The sequence below is a fragment of the Tachyglossus aculeatus genome, chromosome 16 (assembly GCF_015852505.1).
Source record: "Tachyglossus aculeatus isolate mTacAcu1 chromosome 16, mTacAcu1.pri, whole genome shotgun sequence".
Classification (NCBI taxonomy): Eukaryota; Metazoa; Chordata; class Mammalia; order Monotremata; family Tachyglossidae; genus Tachyglossus; species Tachyglossus aculeatus.
The window spans coordinates 15,831,330-15,854,193 of NC_052081.1; the positions used below are offsets into that span (position 1 = coordinate 15,831,330).

Sequence of the window (22,864 nt, forward strand, 5' to 3'; positions counted from 1 at the left end):
GTAGGTATTTCATAAATACCACTGACTGATTGATCTCTGCAAGGTAGGAGCTACACCTCCCTCCCAGGCTCCTAAATTCACCTATTGGGAGGACAACTAAGGGGAGGTGATTCAGGAGAATGAGAGAGTGGAGAAAGAGAGAAACTTCTGCCATTGACCTTATCTCTCTTCAGGGTCCACCACCTTTGGTGCTTAAGAAAACTGATTTTCCTGAATATATGCTTCCATAAAAACAACCACATGTTTTTGGTTTTATACCTCAAAAATTTACTTGTGCAAGACCCTGCAGGGACCTCACTCTTGGAAAGACACTGGGAGAAATATAGGTAACTGGTTTACTCCTCGAAGAAAAAGTGGAAATCAAAACTTTCCAGACTGAGCACGCCTATTTTTCAGCAGGAGAGTATGGGCAGGATTCTATCAGCGGTATTTAGTGAGTGATTGCACTGGGCAGAACATTTTATTAAGTGCTTGGAAGAGTAAAATAGAATTAGTAGACTTGATCATTTCCCTCAAGTACCTTACAGTCTAGCTGGGTGGGCAGACATGCAAATAAGTTACACTTGGGAAGGCAACCAACTATAAGCAGCGTGGCTCAGTGGAAAGAGCATGGCCTTTGGAGTCAGAGGTCATGGGTTCAAATCCTAGCTCTGCCAACTGTCAGCTGTGTGACTTTGGGCAAGTCACATCTTCTCTGGGCCTCAGTTACCTCATCCGTAAAATGGGGATTAAAACTGTGAGCCCCCGTGAGCCAACCTGACCACCTAGTAACCTCCCCAGCGCTTAGAACAGTGCTTTGCACATAGTAAGCACTTAACAAATACCGTGATTATTATTATAAGGATTTTGATGACATGGTAAAGGCTTTGTTTGAAATGCCATTTCGTACTTCCTCTGTCCAGGGATGAAATATCGTTAGAAACAGTTCATCTCTGAAAGAGAGGGAAACAATTCAGGTGGCGCAATCTCTGATCATTCAGGATTAAAGCATCTGATCTTTAATTGACCCCCGCCCCCGACACACACACATTTTTTTGAAGGTAACCTCTGAGGTGACATTGAAAGTTATTGCTTCATTGCTTAAGGGCACTAGGAACTCAATTTCCCTGTATCCACTCCAGCGCTTTGTACAGTTTCTAACACATAGTAAATACTTATCAAGCACCATCATCATTATCATAAAGATACATATATAAGTTCCACAGAGGGCTTCTATCACACATTTAACTATATGTGAGCAGGAGTAAGAGGAAGAGCAGAGTTTTAGGTAGACATAAAATTTGAAAAGGGTAAAACATGAGAGGTGAAACAACAATAAAAATGACGTTATGAACAACATCTGATGGCATCATCATCTTCAATGGTATCTACTGAACACTTACTGGGTGTGCAGAGCACTATTCTAATTGTTTGGGAGAATACACTACATCAGAGTTGGTAGACATGCTCCCTGCCCACCTTACAATCTAGATGGAGTGACAGATGTTAATACAAATAAATAATTTCCAAACATGACAAATGCACTCTGCTGCTTTGTAATAATAATTATGGTATTTATTGAGTGCTATGTGCAAAGCACTGTTCTAAGCACTGGGGAGGTTATAAGGTGATTAGGTTGTCCCACGGGGGGCTCACAGTCTTAATCCCCATTTTATAGATGAGGTAACTGAGGCACAGAGAAGTGAAGTGACTGACACAGTGTCACACAGCTGACAATGGGTGGAGCCGGGATTTGAACCCATGACCTCTGACTCCAAAGCCCGTGCTCTTTCCACTGAGCTATGCTTTTTCTCTTTGTAGTGAGCCAGTTCTAGAGAATCAGACCCTAAATGGGTCCTACATGTGGTATTTGAGCAAAGACCAACTGTCTTTCCTGGTACTGCCTATACCAGTGGCCAACAGAGGTTTTTGTCTATTTAAAAACAGTGTCAGAACTAATCAAGATTATCACATGCTTCCTCCCAACCTTAGCTCTTTCACTTGCTGCACTGGTTAAAGGCCAGTATCTCTCATCTTACTCCCAGGTCCTTTTTATCCTTTTGACATAGGGGCATGTGGTTCAAACAGCCACCCCTCTATGTTGGAAGTTGTCACCAAACTGAGGATGTTGAGGTGGATTGAGGAACGAACACTGGGGGTTCCCGGGAGAAAAAAGTACACCCCGGCATGGTGGGTAACCAAGCTTGTCGAAGACATATTCTATCGCATGGTCAAGGAAAGCTTAATATTTCACCCTCTGACAAGCAGGGATGGGAAAAATACTTACACAGCTTGCCAATTTCTTGCCCCATCTGCCAAGAGACCAAACTTTTGACTGCATGGGAAGCTGCACAAGGGATGTTTTATATCAGTGCCCAATTAATCAATCAATCAATCGCTGGTAATTTTTGAGAGCTTACTGTGTGCAGATCACTGCACTAAGCTCTCTGCAGAGGACAAAACAATAGAACTGGTAAACATATTATCTTCCCACAAAGAACTTGTGGTCTAGAGGAAACGCAACATCTAGATGGCAGGCTCCTTGAAGGCAGGGGTAAAGTCTACCAGCTCTATTGTATTACACTCTCCTAAACACTTTGATCAGTGCTGTCAACAGAGTAAGCACAACTATCACAGATTAATTGATTAATTTGACCTGAGGGGCTCACGAAACTTGAAGCATGGCAGGTGCCCTGCTTTGAAACAGAGAATAACTCAGAGGAGAAGGATTAATTTTAGCCAAGTGCACTAGCTGACACGGCTAAAGTCAGGATCTCAGTACTTTCCACTCCCTTTAGAATCAATTTTGGGGTGGCCAGTTTATATAACTGATAAAAAAGGACAAGATTAGGCAGGGGAATGGGCCATGATTTATGGTGAAGGGAATTTCTCCTTTCAGGCTCCTGGGTACTATTCATTTACTATACTGGATAAATGATAACTTACCACACTGCACACTCGTGTCCTGAAATAGATCAACTCACAAGGGTGAGCAGGTTTGCTTCCAGAGAATGGTTAACTCTCTCTTTCAGCAGGTCTGTTTTTAGCAATAAATGCTGAAAGTAGAAGTAATGCAAAATCTGGTAGCCCTTTCTATAATGTTGGCAGACATGTTATCAAAATAAAATGCCATCTAGTCGTTTTTTATGGCATTTATTAAGCACTTACTATGTGCAAAGCACTGTTCTAAGCACTGGGGAGGTTACAAAGTGATCAGGTTGTCCCACGGGGGCTCACAGTCTTAATCCCCATTTTACAGATGAGGTAACTGAGGCACAGAGAAGTTAAGCGACTTGCCCAACATCACACATCCTCTAAGTGGTGGAGCCAGGATTTGAACCCATGACCTCTGACTCCAGAGCCCGTGCTCTTTTCCACTGAGCCACGCTGCTGCTTCTTATCAGCTGTGTGACTTTGGGCAAGTCACTTAACTTCTCTGTGCCTCAGTTACCTCATCTGGAAAATGGGGACTAAAGACTGTGAGCCCCATGAGGGACAACCTGATTACCTTGTATCTCCCCCAGTGCTTCGAACAGTGCTTGGCCTATAGTAAGAATTTAACAAATACCAAAATTATTATTATTATTATGGAAAAAAAAACATGAACCTGTTTCAGTAAGTCATGGAATTTTAATTTTTTCTCAACTGGTTTAAAATACTGTCACAGTCATACAACATTAACTTTAAACAGCTACAAATGTTTTAGTTAATATCCAGGCTAAAAGAGGAATACATTTTATATTTGGATTTTTGTGTATTTTCCAAACAGAAATTGTTGACTGAATTCACTAGGTCCAAGAGAAAAAAAAATTGGCAAAAAAATTAATGCCTTCAAACTTTTAAGACTTTGCAATTGTGTTAAAGGAAAGCATAACCAATATAATGTGGAGTTAACCCCTTGAGAATATTTGCATTTGAAACTTTGTTTCTATAAAACAAATTGATCTAATCCCAGAAAAAAATGAATTGTTTATCATTCTTTGCTCTTAATTAGAAAGCCACTTGAGTTTTAACTTTTTGCTTAATGTTCTTGTTCAAGTGAAATAAAGTCCAATAATTGCTAAAACTATGAATAATGTCAGATACCAGAAAAGTTTCTGATTGAGAAGTGTCTCCTTTTTCGTTTTCTTTTTTAATTTGGCTTTGTGGACAAAGAGCCCCTTTCATAGATGAAACAGATAGCGTCCTTGAAATGTAATTACTGTCCTTTTTAATTACTTGCTAGCCCAAAAAAAGCAGTATGTGAGCTGGCTATGGAGACAGCTGGTCAGTATAAAAGATGAAAGGTACCAGCTGTGCTGAAAACGAAAGGGGACTAAAAAAGTTAGCAAAAGGAGATTTGCCCAGTGTTTTGTTAAGGTTTTGTTTAACAGTAATATTAGGCTTTAGCAATTCCTTAGCAAACTCTAATGGTTGAGTAACATGGCAAAGAATTACAGCAACCAATTTTTAAAAATCTACATCTAATAAAAACAAAATGTCTATACAATAATATCAGACATGCAAATACAATTTTCAACATTCTCAATTCTAAAAATTACCATATGAAGAAAATACAGTAGCAATGAGAAGGAAAATTGCTCAGATGTCTAGTACCTCATTAAGGCCTCAATAAACTTTCCTTAATGAACAAGAAGTGGGATGATATTGTCCAAGAGCTTGGCCTGATGTTTATCTTGTACTTTATCTAGTTAATACATTTATTTAGTTCATCTGACCATGGGGAACTCACCATTTTAGAAAGAGAATATCTTTACATCCCTGTACTTTCTCAAAGCCAAGCAGAAATCTTCAATTCTTTCATTTCCTTCTTTCCTGGAGGGGAGAAAAAGGGTGATGAAGTTAGAGGTGGATTCTTCTATCACTTCACGGCACATCAGAATTAAGCATTTCAGACACATTAATAAATTGACGAGAAGGGAGTCAGCAAGAATGGGTAAGAGTAGGGAGCTGGGGAAGGTGAATATTGATAGAAAACAAAGAATAGCTTTTTTTCTTCCAGTATCATTCATCCAGTTTATATTTTGGGCATGGCCAGGGTGGCTAACACTATATTATGATGAAATTCCAAGGTTATACTGAAGGAGTATAATTAAATAACAATTTTTATTATAATAAGGATAGCGGAAAAAAGAGAGAGAATGCCATGTCAGCTCCTAACAGATGATTAAAAATCCCTATCTTCAAGAAGGGAAAAAGAAATGACTGAAGAAACTAATGCCATCAAGGCCTTCTCTATAAAAGGACAGATTTGGGCCACAATTACTGAAATGTCTATGAATAATCAGAAGTATAGATTTTCACTAAGCAATGCAAATAATTTATGTTTGATTTCCTTTTTTATTGGATAATCCATTTTTATAAGCCTTAGAATCAGTTTAGGATCTCTTGGAGAAAATAATGCTCTTTGAAGTAGTTTGTATTTCAAATTTCTATTTTCTGAAAAGGCTCATAATCCACCATACCCTCTACTTAACCAACTCAAGTCCTTCAATTCCTCTCTCTCATAACTCCCAAAGCCAGTAAATTACCACATCCTATTGCTTCTAATTCCGTAAGTTTTCCATAGCCTTCCCTTTCATTTCTATCCAAATAGCCACCATGCACCAGCAGCTGCTTGTCATTAGAGAAGCAGCGTGGCTCAGTTGAAAGAGCCCGGGCTTTGGAGTCAGAGGTCTTGAGTTCAAATCCCGGTTCCGCCAATTGTCAGCTGTGTGACTTTGGGCAAGTCACTTAACTTCTCTGTGCCTCAGTTGCCTCATCTGCAAAATAGGGATGAAGACTATGAGCCCCCTGTGGGACAACCTGATCATCTTGTAACCTCCCCAGCACTTACAACAGTGCTACACACATAGTAAGTGCTTAATAAATTCCATTATTATTATTATTATTACTATTATTATTATTATTATATCTTGGCTTGGGTGCTGTGTCAACATTGCTGCTGATCTCCATTCCTGTAGTATCACTCCTCTCCATTCAATACTTAACCACACACACACTTCCTTCAACAATCACTATGAATGAAAATATCACAACCGGAGAAGCAGTTTTGTTCGGTGGGAAGAGTACAGAACTAGAAGTCAGAGGACCACCCCTTGTCTGCTGTGTGACCATGGGAAAGTTGCTTAACTTCTCTGGGCCTCAGTTATCTCAGCTGCAAAATAGAAATTAAGACAGCGTGATCCATGTAGGATGTGACCAGTGTACAACTTGATTATCTTGTATCAACCCCGGAGCTTAGCACATAGTCAGCACTTAAAATGCTATTTAAAAAAAGAAAGAAAAAAGCCTCTGGATTATTCAAGGTAGTGTTTCAACTTACTTATGCATTAGGTCTAGGGTTAATGGCAGCCAATCCAAGAATTTTATAATCACTGACCCCTAAAGTTGACAGGCTCACAGACTATTTTACTGTTTCGAAGATCAGATAAGACTTTATTCTGTCTTTTTATGTTCTCCAGAGGAGACAGGCCCAAATCTTTGAAATTCCATTCTAGTGTTCTAGTGTTGTGCATTTTTAACTGGATATATTTATTTATGTAGGGAATATGTTCCGAGCCACGTATTTAGATATAAACTGTGTTCTTGTTAGGAATCTGCATAAGAAAATGCAACAGGAATGACAATCATATACCAAACCCATCTCCCCCCACTTTCTTTTCTTTTTGAAACTGGAATCTATCAGTTTAGTCTTCAATGCAAACTTGGAAATCTTTTCTCAGTGTAAATGCCTAAAACATATTACTATTTGGGAATTCTCAACTCTCAGCCCCAACTCTTTCAGAACACTGAGAGTAAGAGTAATCTTGGAACTATTACAATTTTGCCATTTGTGTGTGCTTTTGTTCCCCATTAGATTGTATGGTCTTTGATCCATCAATAAATAGTATTTGTCAAGCAGTTGTGCTACACTTTAATGACTGTTTCCCTACAGGATCATAAACTCCATGAGGGTAGATATCCTATATACCCACTCCATTGCATTGTATTCTCCCAAGCACTTAGTACGGTGTTCTGCATGGTTCCATAAAACATTTGTGCCATTTTGAGCTACAGCGCTTTTATCGGATGAAGTCCTTCAAGATGTCCATTGAAGTAGCCACCTTATCTCTTTGCTTCATCCACTGTGTAAGTGTTTTGAACTAAGTAATCAACGACCAAGCGACAAGGGGGAAGCAGCATGGCATAGCTGGTAGGGCCCTAGTTTGGGAGTCATTAAACCCAGCTCCACCATGTGTCTGCTGTGTGACCTTAGGCAAGTCATTTCACTTCTCTGTGCCTCTGTGACCTCATCTGTAAAATGGGGATTGAGACTATGAGCCCCAGATGGGACAGGGGGCTGTGTCCAATCGCAATTGCTTGTAACCACCCCAGTGCTTAGTACAGTGCCTTAGGGAAGCATTCCATGATCCTCCTACAGCAGTGTCTCGGTGACCTCCACTCTGTCCTCTAGAGGTGTGGTGGGAGAGACACGACACCCTCAGAGTCCCCTCACCTACCAGTGTGTGCCCTTTTTGTCTTCCAGTGGGGTGGGGGGTATTAATAATAATTAGTAATAATGATGGTATTTTTTGAATGCTTACTATGTGCCAATAATAATAATGATGGCATTTATTAAGCGCTTGCTATGTGCAAAGCACTGTTCTAAGAGCTGGGGAGGTTACAAGGTGATCAGGTTGTCCCACGTGGGGCTCACAGCCTTAATCCCCATTTTACAGGTGAGGTAACTGAGGCACAGAGAAGTTAAGTGACTTGCCCAAAGTCACACAGCTGACAAATGGCAGAGCTGGGATTTGAACCCATGACCTCTGACTCCAAAGCCTGTGCTCTTTCCACTGAGCCATGCTGCTTCTCTGCTAAGCACTATTCTAAGCACTGGGGTGGAGACAAGGTAATCGGGTTGTCCCACGTGAGACTCACAGTCTTAACCGCCCAGATAAGGTAATCGAGGCACAGAGAAGTGAAGCAACTTGCCCAAGGTCACACAGCAGGCAAGTGGCAGAGCTGGGATTAGAATACATGTCCCCTGACTCTGTGAAGCCTGTTCTCTTGCCAATAGGCCATGCTGCTTGTATGGCAATCCACCGATCTCTGATATGCAGCATTCTGGGGCTCCAGGGGGTTGGTTTGTTTGACACAACCCCCTCAACAAAGAACCACAACACAGTGTGTTCCCCGGCCCACGTCCTCCCCCTGGCCTGGAATGCCCTCTCTCTGCACATCCTCCAAGCAAGCTCTCTTCCTCCCTTCAAAGCCCTACTGAGAGCTCACCTCCTCCAGGAGGCCTTCCCAGACTGAGCCCCCTCCTTCCTCTCCCTCTCCTCTTCCCCCCAACCCTACCTCCTTTCCTTCCCCACAGCACCTGTATATATGTTTGTACAGATTTATTACTCTATTTCGCTTGTACATATTTGCTATTCTATTTTATTTTAATATGTTTTGTTTTGTTGTCTGTCTCCCCCTTCTAAACTGTGAGCACGTTGCTGGGTAGGGTCCATCTCTATATGTTGCCAACTTGTACTTCCCAAGCGCTTGGTACAGTGTTCCGCACACAGTAAGCACTCAATAAATACAATTGAATGAATGAATGAAAGTGTAGTGTGGCTTGTGGGAATATTTCCCACATCCCCATCCCCCCACACATTTCGGTCAGATTATGTCATACGATTGGCAGGTGTGTCCTCTCTGCTGGAACCTGAGGATGTCGTTCATTAACAGGTCACAAATCAACCCCTTCAACTGGGCGGAGGATGCTCAGGTGGGGCAATCCAGGCACCCACAGAATCTAATCAAATGCACCTTGAACAATTAATACCCCTATCAGAAATCCCTTTCCACACAGTAAGCACTCCAGAAGTACCAATGATTGATTAATCTGATAGAAAAGACCCAGAAGACATGATCCCTGTCCACAAGAAGTTTATAATCTAATGGGGGAAACAAACAATAAGTTGAATGAAAAGAAAATAAATCACAACGGTTTAGAACATGATCTGTGAGGTTCTCAGTGCTCAGTAACTGATGAGGGGGTGGTGGCGAATGGTTAGAAAAGTTCTAGGGGTGAAGCAGGCTACTAAGGGAAATAATGCCAAGATAGCATTGTCTAGTGGGAGTCAGCAGGACCTGAGTTCTAATCCAGCTCTTCCACTAGCCTGCTGTGTGATCTTGGGCAAATCACTTCACTTCTCTGTGCCTCAGTTACCTCATCTGTAAAATGGGGATTAAGACCTTGAGCCCCACGTGGGACAGGGACTGTGACCAACCCAACAAGTTGTTTGTATCCACACCAGTGTTTAGTAAAGTGCTGACGCACAATCAGCACTTTACAAATGCCACCATTATTATCATCATCTTCATTTGGCTCACCCTAATCAAACTAATCAACCAATATGCTCAAAGACAAAGAAAATATACTATTTTCATGTTCTTCAGTGCAGTGCAGTATTGCACTGTAGTATTAGAGAAGCAGTGTGGCTCAATGGAAAGAGCCTGGTATTTGGAGTCAGAAGTCATGGGTTCAAATCCCAACTCTGCCAATTGTCAGCTGTGTGACTTTGGACAAGTCACTTCACTTCTCTTTACCTCCATTCCCTCATCTGTAAAATGGGGATGAAGACTGTGAGCCCCTGTGGGACAACCTAATCACCTTGTAACCTCCCCAGTGTTTAGAACAGTGCTTTGCACATAGTAAGCACTTAAGAAATGCCATTATTATTATTATTATTGCAGCAATGTGTCATTTACTCACATCCTAATATTATCTACTTAATGAATAAGATATTGTTATCACTGTTGAATTGCTGGCAGCTTCTGCAAAAGTTTTTTCAACCTGAATAAACTTTACCTTGTGCGTGCTTGGCCACTGTCAGGTATTTGTGACAGGAATGTAAGAGGTTATTAAATATTTAACACATTTAAAACTGAGAATCATTAGCTATTGATAAATAATTTAACACTGAAAAATATGCAGTAAAATTATTCTCATTAAAGTTTGTCTTTAATATTTTAATCTACTCTCAGATTTTGTTCATCATTGATTTCTTTCATTCATTAAGCAAAGAGATACTACAATGGACTTTGTGATCACTTCAATTAATTAAGGATATTTAAAATATCCATCTTCCTCACGAGTACGCAATGGGTTATGCTTCCAGTGGACATACTTTCTTGGGGATGAAAATACATTATTTTTGAGGAGAGTTGCTATGTTAAATATTATCAATTAACTGATGTGATCATCAAGTCCATCATAGTATATTTTGTGTCAATGGTGGTAACATTATTGGGAAATCATCCCCACCCTATTTTTTAAAAATTTATTGTAAGAAATATCTTTTCAGCTCAGTTTTGTGTGTATCCTTTGTTTCATTAGGATTTAAATAAATTCAAATATATATATATATATATATATATATATATATATATATATGTCAGATCAGACCACTGTCCAAAATTCTCACTTAGCCAATGCAAATTTTCTGGAAAACCAAGTCAAATTCAGAGTGCTGGTCAAGACAGTGTAATTGCTGTAGAGAACAAATAGATTTTTATCTACTTTGAAGTCCAAGTGTTTTAATGTTGTCTAGCTGTAGCCCAGGCTAATTGGAACTGGATAAGAAAATTTGTAACCCTGTCATGTTGCTCAAAAATGTAATGATAGAAAGCAATGAATTAAACATGGGTGGGATGACAGACCTTTTAAAATGCACAGAACAAAATTCCTCATTGATCTTTCCAAGGTTTCTTTTTTTTTAGTCCTCATATTTAATTTCTCCATAAATTTGAGATTAATGATCTTCATATTTCCTCAATCCAGACTCTTCAGCTCAAAAGAAAACGTAATATAAATATCACACACCCAAAACCGAGTTAACCGAAAAGATGTTCCTTATAATAAATTAAAAAAAAAACAAAATACGGTGGGGATGATTTCCAAACAAGGTCACCATCTTTTTCTGACATTTGCAAGCATTATTTTTCTTTCTTCATCATACCTTCTCTAACATTAATGAAGATTTTGTATTTATGGTGGTAATATTATAGCAGCACTGACAAATAAGTAATAATATTAAAACGGGGATTGGTTATTCTCAAGAGAGATTCTAGGGAAGGGGAACAGATAAAGCTTGGTGTTGTCTACTACTGTGCATCCTCACTGTTAGTGGTATTTACTGAGCAATTATTGTATGCATAGCACAGACCAAAGCACTTGGAAAAGTATTAAAGAAGAAAATAATTGGCTTCTACCTTCAGTAATAATGGTATTCATTAAGCATTCATTATGTGCCAAACACTGTTCTAAGCATTGGGGAATATACAAGATAAGCAGGTCAGACACACACAGGTCGTGTTCTCATGGAGAGCACATTCATTCATTAATTCATTTAATTGTATTTATTGAGCTCTTACGATGTGCTCAAAGCTTCCGAAGGGAGCAAGAACAGGTATTTAATCTTCGTTTTACAGATGAGTACACTGAGGCACTCAAAAGTTAAGTGACTTGCCCCAGGTCATACACTAGGCAAGTGGCAAAGTGGATTGGAACCCAGATCCCCTGGTTTCCCAGGCCTAGGTCATCCTGCTAGGACATATTGCTTAAAGTAGCTTATAATGAAATGGGAGAGAGAGTAGACACCTATCAGTTACAAGTATTAGAGTTCTGTCTCCTTTTTCTTGCCTGTCTAATCTCACTAATAATAATAATGGCATTTATTAAGTGCTTACTATGTGCCAAGCACTGTTCTAAGTGCTGGGAAGGTTACAAGGTGATCAGGTTGTCCCACGTGGGGCTCACAGTCTTCATCTCCATTTTACAGATGAGGTAACTGAGGCTCAGAGAAGTTAAGTGACTTGCCCAAGGTCACACAGCAGACATGTGGTGTATCCGGGATTCGAACCCATGACCTCTGACTCCAAAGCCTGTGCTCTTTCCACTGAGCCATGCTGCTAATCTCCCTCCTCTTTCTTCATTTTCATTTAACTCTCCTCACACCAAACTCCCCCCAAAATAAACTGCCAATTTCATCCTTTCTGCAAAAGTCTGACATGATACTGAACGATTGTTGAGCTCTGAGGATTTTATTCGTTCATTCATTCATTCGTATTTATTGAGCACTTACTGTGTGCAGATCACTGTACTAAGTGCTTGGGAAGTACAAGTTGGTAACATATAGAAACGGTCCCTACCCAACAGCGGGCTCACAGCCTAGAAGGGGGAGACAGACAACAAAACATATTAACAAAATAAAATAAATAGAATAAATATGTACAAGTAAAGAAGTGGAATTTATCCAGGACAATGAATCCCAAGATTTCATTTATTGTGTTCATTATGGGCTCCCTGGAATGCAATTTACTAATTTTTTGCTTTATTTAATAAAAATCATTTTATGTAAATAAATGAGCCCACATAAAAATTAAATAGCACATTGTAAGTAATTCATTTTGAAATCATTTAACAGTCATTGGATTTTCTACTAATTGCTTTATGAGATTAATGAATTTACATAGCTATTTGAGATCCACATTACTTGGCAGGCATGGTGAAAGGAGCTAATAAACCATTCTAAGGGCTTCATTGTTAAGTGCTTATTATGTGCCAAATGCTTTACAAAGTGCTGGGGAAGATACAAACAAATTGGGTTGGACACAATCCCTGCCTCACCTAGGACTCACATTCGTAATCCCCACTATACAGATGAGGTAACTGAGTCACACAGTAGCTGTGTCTTGCTCACACACAACTGCCATTGGTGCTGTACAGTTGAATATCGGCACTAGTTTGTTCCCAAGGTACCACATATTGTCCATTAATTGATGGTTTACTAAACATAAAAGGAAATGTAAAATCCCAGTGTGATTTCTGGGTTAATTGACAAGGAGAGTTGTTGTCCAAATTGAAAGTCTACAGCATTAAAGTAATAATTTTGGTATTTTTAGGCACTGGGGTAGAAATGAGGTAATCACATCAGACAGAATCCCTCTCTCACATGGGGCTCGCAATCTAAGAGAGATGGCGATCAGGCAGTGAATAGCCATTTTACAGATGAGGAAACTGAGACACAGAGATGTTAACTGACTTGCCCAAAGTCACACAGAGGCGAGTAGCAGATCAGGGAATTAGAAGTCGAGTCCTCTGACTCTCAGGGCCGTATGCCTTCCACTCTGCCATGCTGTCAATACATCCAAACTTTTATAGGACTTGAAGGCCTGAGTCCTCCACAAAACAAGCCTTGTAGTGATAAGCCACTACATAAAATAATCTGCATGCTTAATCAACCACAAATGTCAAGATCCAACTACAAATAATGAGAATATAGAGTACAGTCAGCCCATTGGAATCAAAATAAGACATGCTAGGCGGGATATACAGAATGGATGACATATGGGATACCCAAAAACCTGCTAAGGAGCATAGAGGCTACATAGTTGTAAAGTTCTAGAGAATAGCACTAGCCAAATACTATCTTGGTGTGTGGCAATAAGGACAGGGATGATTATTTTTGAAAAGGTGCTTTAGGAAGACTGTGAAACTAAGTAGTAGCAGTAACAATTGCACCCAAGCAACGGCGGTCATTGCATGGACTCATAAACTTACTTGGATAAAAATCTCCTGGACACTAACATAATCTGGGACTCAGATTACAGAGAAAAGGGAATTTCAAACTTTATTTCCCTCAAATTTGATTTTGTATAAGTATACAGTTTATAAATCAGATTGAACCATGGAAGCATGATTCATTTCTGCAGAAGAATTTAGGGAGTTAGGTAACTGAATCTTAGATTGGATTGAAGAAAACATTTATGCTAATTGAATTCAAAGGGAAAAAATGGAGAAAGAATACTTTTAGATTTGTCAAATTAAAGAAAAGATTCTTGGCATTGACTAGAAATGGCATAATACAATAATGTAGGGGAAAATGAGAGTCATCTATAGGTGAAATCAGCAAATTGAAATTCAAGGGAAAAATAACCAGAAATGAAGAAGCTATTTAATGTTCTAATGGAAGCAGGCATTTATACAAATAAAACCATGCATTGAAAGGGAACATGGAAAAATTTAGACTCCAGATTTTGGACAGATTTACTTAAACAACCTATAATGTTTTAGCTCCTTCAACATTTAAATCCAAGATGGGGTCCAACAACTTGAGATATTTTAGATGGAATGAGAAGCTGGAGTATTAAAATTCCCAGAATAAATATCACAGCACAAACACTGGGTTTTAAAGTGTCATGGGAAAACTTAAATGGGAAGCAGCATGGCTTATGAAAAGAGCTCTAACGGCTTGGGAGTCAGAGGTTGTGAGTTCTAATCCCGGCTCCACTGCTTGTCTGCTGTGTGACTTTGGGCAGGCCACTTAACTTCTTTGTGCCTCAGTTACCTCATCTGTAAAATGGGGATTAAGACTGTGAGCCCCACCTGGGATAATCTGATGACCTTGTATCTACCCCAGTGCTTAGAACAGTGCTTGGCACATAGTAAGCACTTAACAAATTCTATAATAATAATAATTATTGTTATTATTGAAACAATGCTTCTTTCACTTATAAATTGTTTCAAATGACAAGGTGGCCCTTGGTACCAGAGAAAACCAGCTAAAATGTGAAACAAGAATGGCCTTAGCTCCAACTATTTAGGAAATCATTGCCACAAAGTCATAACAAATGATAAACCATCTGGATTTCTGGACCTGTAAGAAAGGAGAATATCCAATTCTCAAGATAACGGAAAAAGTAATCTTTTCCACAGAATTTCCAGTGTACCATCAAAATCACAATCTTCAAGAAGAAAGGGTAAAAACTGACTTAAAGTTAGCAGGAAATCCTACTACCTTCCATTGCCAACAAGAGCAATGTGGCTTCCTCATCAAATGCAGGGGAGGGATGTGATCTTGTAAAATTCTTTAAAAATTCCAGAAATACCCAAATCTCCAATACTATTTTAAGAGAATTTCAAACATCAACTGACCCATAAACACACGAAGGTGCTGCAAATCGACAGCCAAACTTAGCTTCTCTGAGAAATTCACCACGATCTTTAGGCCTCTCTACATTGATACAGCTTGTGATTGGGCCAGAGTTCACTGTACCATATCTGACTCTTTCTCCATCACACTCTGTGGGTATTTGGCAACTGTGAATAGAAATTCAGTGAAACAAAAGACCTTGGGGAAGTAGTTGTGGCTGTTGAGACTAAAATACAGCTAGTGTGATTAAAGATCACTTCTGTCACCCTTGGAGGATCAAGACAGTCCAGATGCCAGTGATACACCAAGATACACTTTTCCAAAACCAGAAGATGAACAGATATTTTTGTGATGGGCACATATGGCATGGTGTTTGTTGTGCAATTCTGTTTTGATTTCTACTCCAATTGATCCTCCTTGGCCTCCCGTTTTCTCAAATTGCTTGTAAGTATGAATTTCTCCTCAGGAAATGAGAGCAGAGGTATTTTTTTTTCTTTCTTTTATCCCAAGGTGTCAATTTAAGTCAGTGGGTTCTTTTTGGCAAGTGGCGTATCACACACCTAATTAAACACCGTGAACCATGGTCTGAAAATGGGATGATAAGCAACTAACTTCCACTAGAACATGCCATTCTGTGAATCATTCAGGGTTGAAAACTGCTTTCGGAAGTTATTTTCTCTAGTGTTTATGAAAATCATCAGCTTCCTCCTTTGTTGTAATTGTTTGCCTTAAGAAGTGACTGACTTATAATTTGCTTAACGCTTCCCACAGAACCTCCTGTTAACATCCTCGGCTGCTGCTTAGAAAAGTATCTGCCTTCATTATTGACTTCCAGCTTATTATTAATTTGCAATACAAAGGACTGATCAAAATGGAAAATGTACACTATTCTTATCTCTGTGCCATTCTTCGTTTCTATAGTAACGGAAGAGGGAAGAGTCAAGCGCTGGAAAGCTCCCATTGTAGACTATTCAAGTCTGTCACAGACTAGTCCATGGAACACACTGTGTCCAGGTCAGCAGGCATGCCTTGGAGAAAAAAGGGAAAGATTCTCAGAGGCACATTTCTGACCCAGACTGAAATAATTGTATTGCAAACAAATGATACTAATAATAATAGTTACAATAATAATAATGTCACTGGTTCCAAAGCAAAATATTTTTAGTACCATAACTCACATGAGATTTTGTGAAACACAACTGCAGGATTCGGTGAGGACTCATTAGATGTTTACAAACCATATTGAAATTTTTATGATTCCCTATTACAATTCTTACTAGGTAATTTCTAGGTGAAGCGCTAAACTATTACTGGGATATCTACAAGATAATCAGATCAGGCAGTCTCTTTCGCATATGAGGTTCATAGCTTAAGGGGTAGGAGAGCAGGGATATTATCTCCATTTTACAGATGAGGAAACTGAGGCCCAAGAGGCTAAGTAATAATAATAATGGCATTTGTTAAGTGCTTACTATGTGCAAAGCACTGTTCTAAGAGCTGGAGGGGGATACAGGGTGTCCACGTGGGGCTCACAGTCTGAATCCCCATTTTACAGATGAGGTAACTGAGGCACAGAGAAGTTGAGTGACTTGCCCAAGGTCACACAGCTGACAATTGGTGGAGCCGGGATTTGAACCCATGACCTCCGACTCCCAACCCTGTGCTCTTTCCATTGAGCCACGCTGCTTCACATAGCAGGTTAATGACAGAGTTGGCTTGAAAATCCAACTCTCCACTATCCCATCTTCTATCTGCTGAGCCAAACTGGCTTTGAATGTGAAGTGCTACATAAAGAAATTCTTACTCCTTTCCAGCAAAGGTCAACTAAAGGGCTTAATTTTAAAAGAACATTTTATGTTTTAAAGATTTATGACATTATCATCATTATTCACTTGCTGATGTGCCTCAATAATTTTTAAATATTTACTCTTTCAAATAATCCTGAGAAAAATATTTGTAATTTAATACCATACTTATGCCTTGGAAACTGATCTAGCTAGCTTTAGGGATTCATCCAGTTTATAGCTTTTATTCAGTTTCAGCTCTGAGTAAGAGGGGAAAAAATCAGAAATCTTTAAGACCTATAAATTACTTTAAGAGATGATTTATTGCAATATAGTTTTTAAAAATATGAAAGTCAATGCTATAAATTTTAATTAACTTTCTTATTTGAACACTTCATTATAGACGGAACCAGTAATTTAGATAGTGACCAAATTTTTTCTATTTAGTTTCAATATACTAATAGGATGATCTATTAGTTCAAAATTGACCATAGATTTTGTGCTAAATGGGCTTGTGATGGAGATATTTATCGATAATAGCATCTACAACACATGAAAGGGCAAAACGGTAGTAACCGGTCTGAGATTGAGTGTTTTGTGGTGGTGGTGATTAAATAAAAATTAAAACAGAAAAGTTTTATTGAGTTACTCTCTCCCAGTTGCCATCATTATTAAGCATTTTAACCCTTTGTATTGATGTTAGGTTGATCCAAGCCTGGAAACACGAGCATATGGAAGAAGAAATTGAGGTTGACTCCTGGCTTCCACCTCACCTGCAATGGGAAGCAAGTTAGGGAAGTGTCTTTCTAAACTTCTCTGGTCTCAGGGCTGCTAAACCCAGACTCTGACTCCCCAAGTAGCCTTCAGCCTTCACCATATCTGAAGGAAGTGTTCTTTCTTCCCTGCTCACAAGTTTTGGGACTCACTGCCACCAATCAACAAGTCATAGCCTGGTATTCCAACATCTTAATACCCTTCATTCCCCCCCTAAAGTATCTCCTTCCCCTCACCTAGTTACCTCAATTTTCCAGAAATATTCAAAACATGAGCAATGTATCAGTTTGGCTGGTTTGTGTTCAGGTGTCCGTACGCTTAACTGAGCATGTGCGTTTAAGTATTGTGTTCATGTTTGCATGCACACATCCTCTTGGCCTCACTTTAAGAAATCGGGACAGATCCAAGAAGCCAAATGAAGGAACAGAGGCATCTCAGAGCCAGATAAGGGAGGTGGATCTTAGATCTGATGATGGTAGAATAAGTGGCTGACTCCCTCTGCGGATATTTCTAACACTGAATTTCTAACTACCTAGAGGGGTGATTACAATCTAGTTGTAAATTCAGAATCTCTTTTTCACTGTCCATATGGACTAATCCAAGTGTCTCACTTAATGGACCCTTCCCTTGTAATTAAAGACCAGAGTTGCCCCAATAATACTTTTCCATTAAACATTTTTCTGAAGAATATTTTCTCTGCTTAAGTAATCTGGTCTGTTCCTTCCTGAAATGGTGTTTTGCTCTATATTTGCTAAATTTAGCCCACAGACATCAGAATGTTTGCTACCTTATTGAATTGATATTGCTTTTTCACACTGAAGTATGGGGTGATACACTGAAATGTGGCCAGTGGAAGTGCCGTTCTGAGCACCACTCCTATAAGTAGAAAGCTCTTTAGTTGAGGTATATGTGGTCTAGCTGACAGCAGCTTTATTAAGTTGTGGGTGTAAACACGACTGATTTCTGGGTTATCTTTAACCTTCTTCTTTCTGGGCTTTGTGTCTTGCTATTGTCAACACACAAGTGAAAATCTTAGGAGACATCTTCTTTGATACTATAACTACCACACCAAGAAAACATTTCCTTCTGTTCTACTTAGCTAGTTTATTTGGTATGTAATAGTAACAATAATGATAACAATAATAATAATAGTAATAATAATTGTGGTATTTGTAAAGCACTTGTCATGTGCCAGGCACTGTACTAAGCACTGGGGTAGATACAAATTGGGTTGGGCACAGTCCTTGCCCCACATAGGATTTACAGTCTTAATCCCCATTTTACAGATGAGGTAACTGAGGCCCAGAGAAATGAAGTGACTTGCCCAAGGTCACATAGCAGACAAGTGATAGAGCTGAGATTAGAACCCTCAATCTCCTGACTCCAAGGCTCTATCCACTAGACTAATGCTCCCTTTATTGACCCCACCTTCAATCAGGCCCACAACACTTATGTACATATCTGTCATTTATTTTGATATCTGTCTCCCTCTCTAAACTGTAAGCTCTTGGTGAGCAGGGAGCCCGTCTATCAACCTTGTTATATTGTACTCTTCCAATACTTAATACAGTGCTCTGCAGGCAGTAAGCACTCAATAAATACCATTGATTGATTGAATAAGCACACAATACATCAATCTTTACAACCAAATTTGCGCAAACATATACAGATCCCATCTAAGCAATGTTGTCTAAAATGAAGAAATGAATGAAACATTAGATATGTAAAATGATTAAAAATAAAACTCTGGTCACTTTTATATCTGCTGACACCACTAAGAATCTGGCCATCCATCATAAAATAACGTTCATACATACACATCCTCCTTACTTACACACCAACATCTGGAAGTTTGGCTAGTTGCTCATCAGAATAATGTTAAGGACAAAAGTTAAGCATCCCACAGAGGTAATAAATTCCTTCTGATCATTAAGATTTGGGACCAGTGGGAAGACAGGTATCTTCATGACAGAAGGTAATTACAACTGATTGTACATCATTTCCCTCTGATTGACATGCCATATCCTTGACAGAATAACAAGTTAAGGACAAAGCCAATCATTGATTAGCTGTCACCACACCTGTTTGTCCTTATGAAAGAACTGAATGGTGGTTGCATTCTAAATGAGCTGATGCAAGACAAAGGGGTAAGAGGACCAGAAAGTACTTTTCAGAAGAACTTTAAAGGGGAAAAAAAATTCCTAGTAATTCATGCGGGAGATGATTATCAGTGTTATTTTCTTATCTGAGGTTTGAACAAATTCACTTCATTCATTCATATTTATTGATCACTTACTATGTGCAAAGCACTATACTATGTGCTTGGGAGAGTATGATACAACAGACATTCCCTGCTCACAACATACTCCAGCCAATGTCAACAGCCAGTTACAAACAAAATGGCCATAAAGGCTTTCTAAGGACCGATCTGAGAATATTGTCCCATGGATTTCAAAGTGAGCCAGAGTTTGAAATCATTCATTCAAGAACTGAAGGCTAAGGAAACTCTAAACCTTTATGGAAAGGTATGCACTTTGACTCTCCTATGAATCAACGCCTTCCCACGGCAGGAGAGTTTGCATACACTAGTGAAGATGCCATAGAGGATTACCCATAACAGAAAGGTCTAAGCTGAAGCAACAAAGTCAATTCACCTGTGCTGGGCAGCAGCAGCATGGGAAAGAGTCCAAGACAAATAACAATAATAATGACATTTATTAAGTGCTTACTATATGCAAAGCACTGTTCTAAGCACTGGCAAGGTTACAAGGTGACCAGGTTGTTCCATGGGGGGGCTCACAGTCTTAATCTCCATTTTATAGATGAGGTAACTGAGGCACCGAGAAGTTAAGTGCCTTGCCCAAAGTCACACAGCTGACAATTGGCAGAGCTGGGATTTGAACCCATGACCTCTGACTCCAGAGCCCATGCTCTTTCCACTGAGCCACGCTGCTTCTCCAAGTGTGCAGGAGAAGTATGCTGCTTCGCAGATGATCAAGTGATCAAAATGTTGATCAAAGACAATGGCAGAGACTCAGATTTTACTGGGCAGAAGAAAGCACTGTTAAACCACTTCTGTATTTATACCAAGAAAACTCCCGGATACACATACCAGAATGACTTTATGACAGAAAATGGTACGTTCCGAAGCGCATCCGTTCATGGAGTCTCTATGGGTCAGAAACAACTCGATGACAATTGAAAAAGATGACCTTTGAATGCACACCCCTCAAAAACTGAACAATTCCCAGAAGACATAATTTTGACATTCTTCGTTCTCACATTTGGAAGTGTGATGAATGATTGCATGTCACTCATTTAATAGGGCAATGTATTTATTTATTCTTTAGTTGGACTGGAAAACAATGTCATTGTTTTCAGTCAATTATTTTCATCATTCCTGAGAACCCAAGGTATCCTGGTCTTGTACCACCCTAGAACCTTGTTACCTTCAGGGATAACAAGACCGGAAATGGAAGAGACAGGATCAAAGAGCAGGAAATCTAACTTTAAATTGTTCCCAGATTCTGCATTGACTCAGTGAAAAACAGATATATACAGAAGTGTTGTGGAGCTGAGGGAGGGGTAAATACAATATGTCCAAAGGATACAAGATCTCAGTGTGTAGATAAGGCAGAAGGGGGAGGAGTTGTGAAAAATAGGACAATCAGGAAGGTCTCTTTCTGGAGATGTGACTTAAATAAGGCTTTGAAGGTAAGGAAAGTGGTGGTGGGCTGATGAATATGGGGGGAGGGAGTTTCAGGCCAGAAGGAGGACATGGAAAATGGATTGATAGCATGATAGATGAGATGAGATTAGGGGGACAGTGAGCAAGATGGCTCTACAGGAGTGAAGTATACAGGCTGGACTTTAGTAGATGATCAGTGAGTTAAGGTAGGAGGGGGTGAGCTGGTTGAGTGTTTAAAACCAATGTAAGGAGTTTCTGTTTGATGCAGAAGTGGGTGGAAACCCCTGGATGTTCTTGATGAGTGGGAAGACATACGCTGGATTTTGTTTTTTAGAAAAATGACCCAGGAATCAGAGTGAAATAAGGACTAGAGTGGGGAGAAGCAGGAGGCAGGGAAATAAGTGAGGAGGCAATTTCAGCAGTCAAGGTGGGTTGGATTAAGTGCCTGGATCAGCACAGTAGTTTGGTTGGAAAGGGCAAATTTTAGTGATGTTGGGACAGTAGAACTGAAAGCATTTGATGACAGATTCAATACGTATGTTGAATGAGAGATAAGTCAAGGATAACACCGGGGATACTGGCTTGTGAGACAGGGAGGATAGTTGGTGCTTTGTATAGTGATATATGTCTGTACAGATTTATTACTCTATTTTACTTGTACATATTTACTATTCTATTTATTTTATTTTGTTAATATGTGTTGTTTTGTTGTCTGTCTCCCCCTTCTAGACCATGAGCCTGCTATTGGGTAGGGACTGTCTCTATATGTTACCAACTTGTACTTCCCAAGCGCTCTGCACAGAGTAAGTGCTCAATAAATACGATTGAATGAATGAATGAATGAAAGCCCTGATCCATCACCCCTGCTCCTGCCAAGGAACCCATCCTCCTGGAGATGAGGTGGGATGAGATAGGTGGGATGATATCATTTTATTATAACTTTTAGCTAAACGATAACCTAATACTGTCTAATTTTACGATATGACACAGCAAACCTCATATTTTTCCAAAACTTCTGAATCAGATCCTAATTTATAACAAGCAAGACTGGAAAAAATGGAAAAAAAACTATACTTCATAATACAGTTTCATACAATTTCAGGGCTCTGGACACTGGAGGCTTTCATTGCAGTTCAGTGTTCAGCACACAGTAGGAGATTCTTGCCGAGCAACACTGACACATTGTCATTGATAAGCAGAAAGGAGAGTTTTTTCCCTTGAAGAGAGTCACTACAGGAGGGAATTAAAGTTTACTCTTGGTAAGTGAACCTTAAGAGACAAAGGAAGAGGCAAGTGAATGAAGATAGGAATTCCATTTCCCATTGATGGCAATCCAACTTTCTGGACGGAGGTCCTTGCTTGGTGAATCGCCAAGGAATGAGTTTTAGCAGTATCTTGAAAAGCAACTGTTCCCCAACTGTGCACTAAGGCATAGTTTCAGCACTACTAAAGGAGATGGAGAGGGGCGGAGGAAGGAGTCATGATGGGGCTCTCTACACAGCCACGTCAGAGGCAGATGGTCGGGGTTGGAACAGTGCACCCCACATTTCCCAGGAGATTTATTTGCAGGTGGAGAGGAGAAAAAGCCAACAAATCTGCAGATATACTTGTCTCTTGAAGAGCCTCCATGGGGCTTCGAGAGGAGGGAAGGGAGAGTTCTGAACCTA

General features: G+C 39.6%; 1 long non-coding RNA gene across 1 annotated transcript in view; it reads right to left on the reverse strand.

Moving 5' to 3' along the window:
* LOC119937942 overlaps positions 1 to 4,794 on the reverse strand; it is a 33,222-nt gene extending 28,428 nt beyond the window's left edge. The window contains exon 1 of the long non-coding RNA XR_005454293.1: positions 4,712 to 4,794. This is a non-coding gene — a long non-coding RNA (uncharacterized LOC119937942). The remainder of the gene's footprint in view (positions 1 to 4,711) is intronic.
* Positions 4,795 to 22,864: the final 18,070 nt, after the last annotated feature.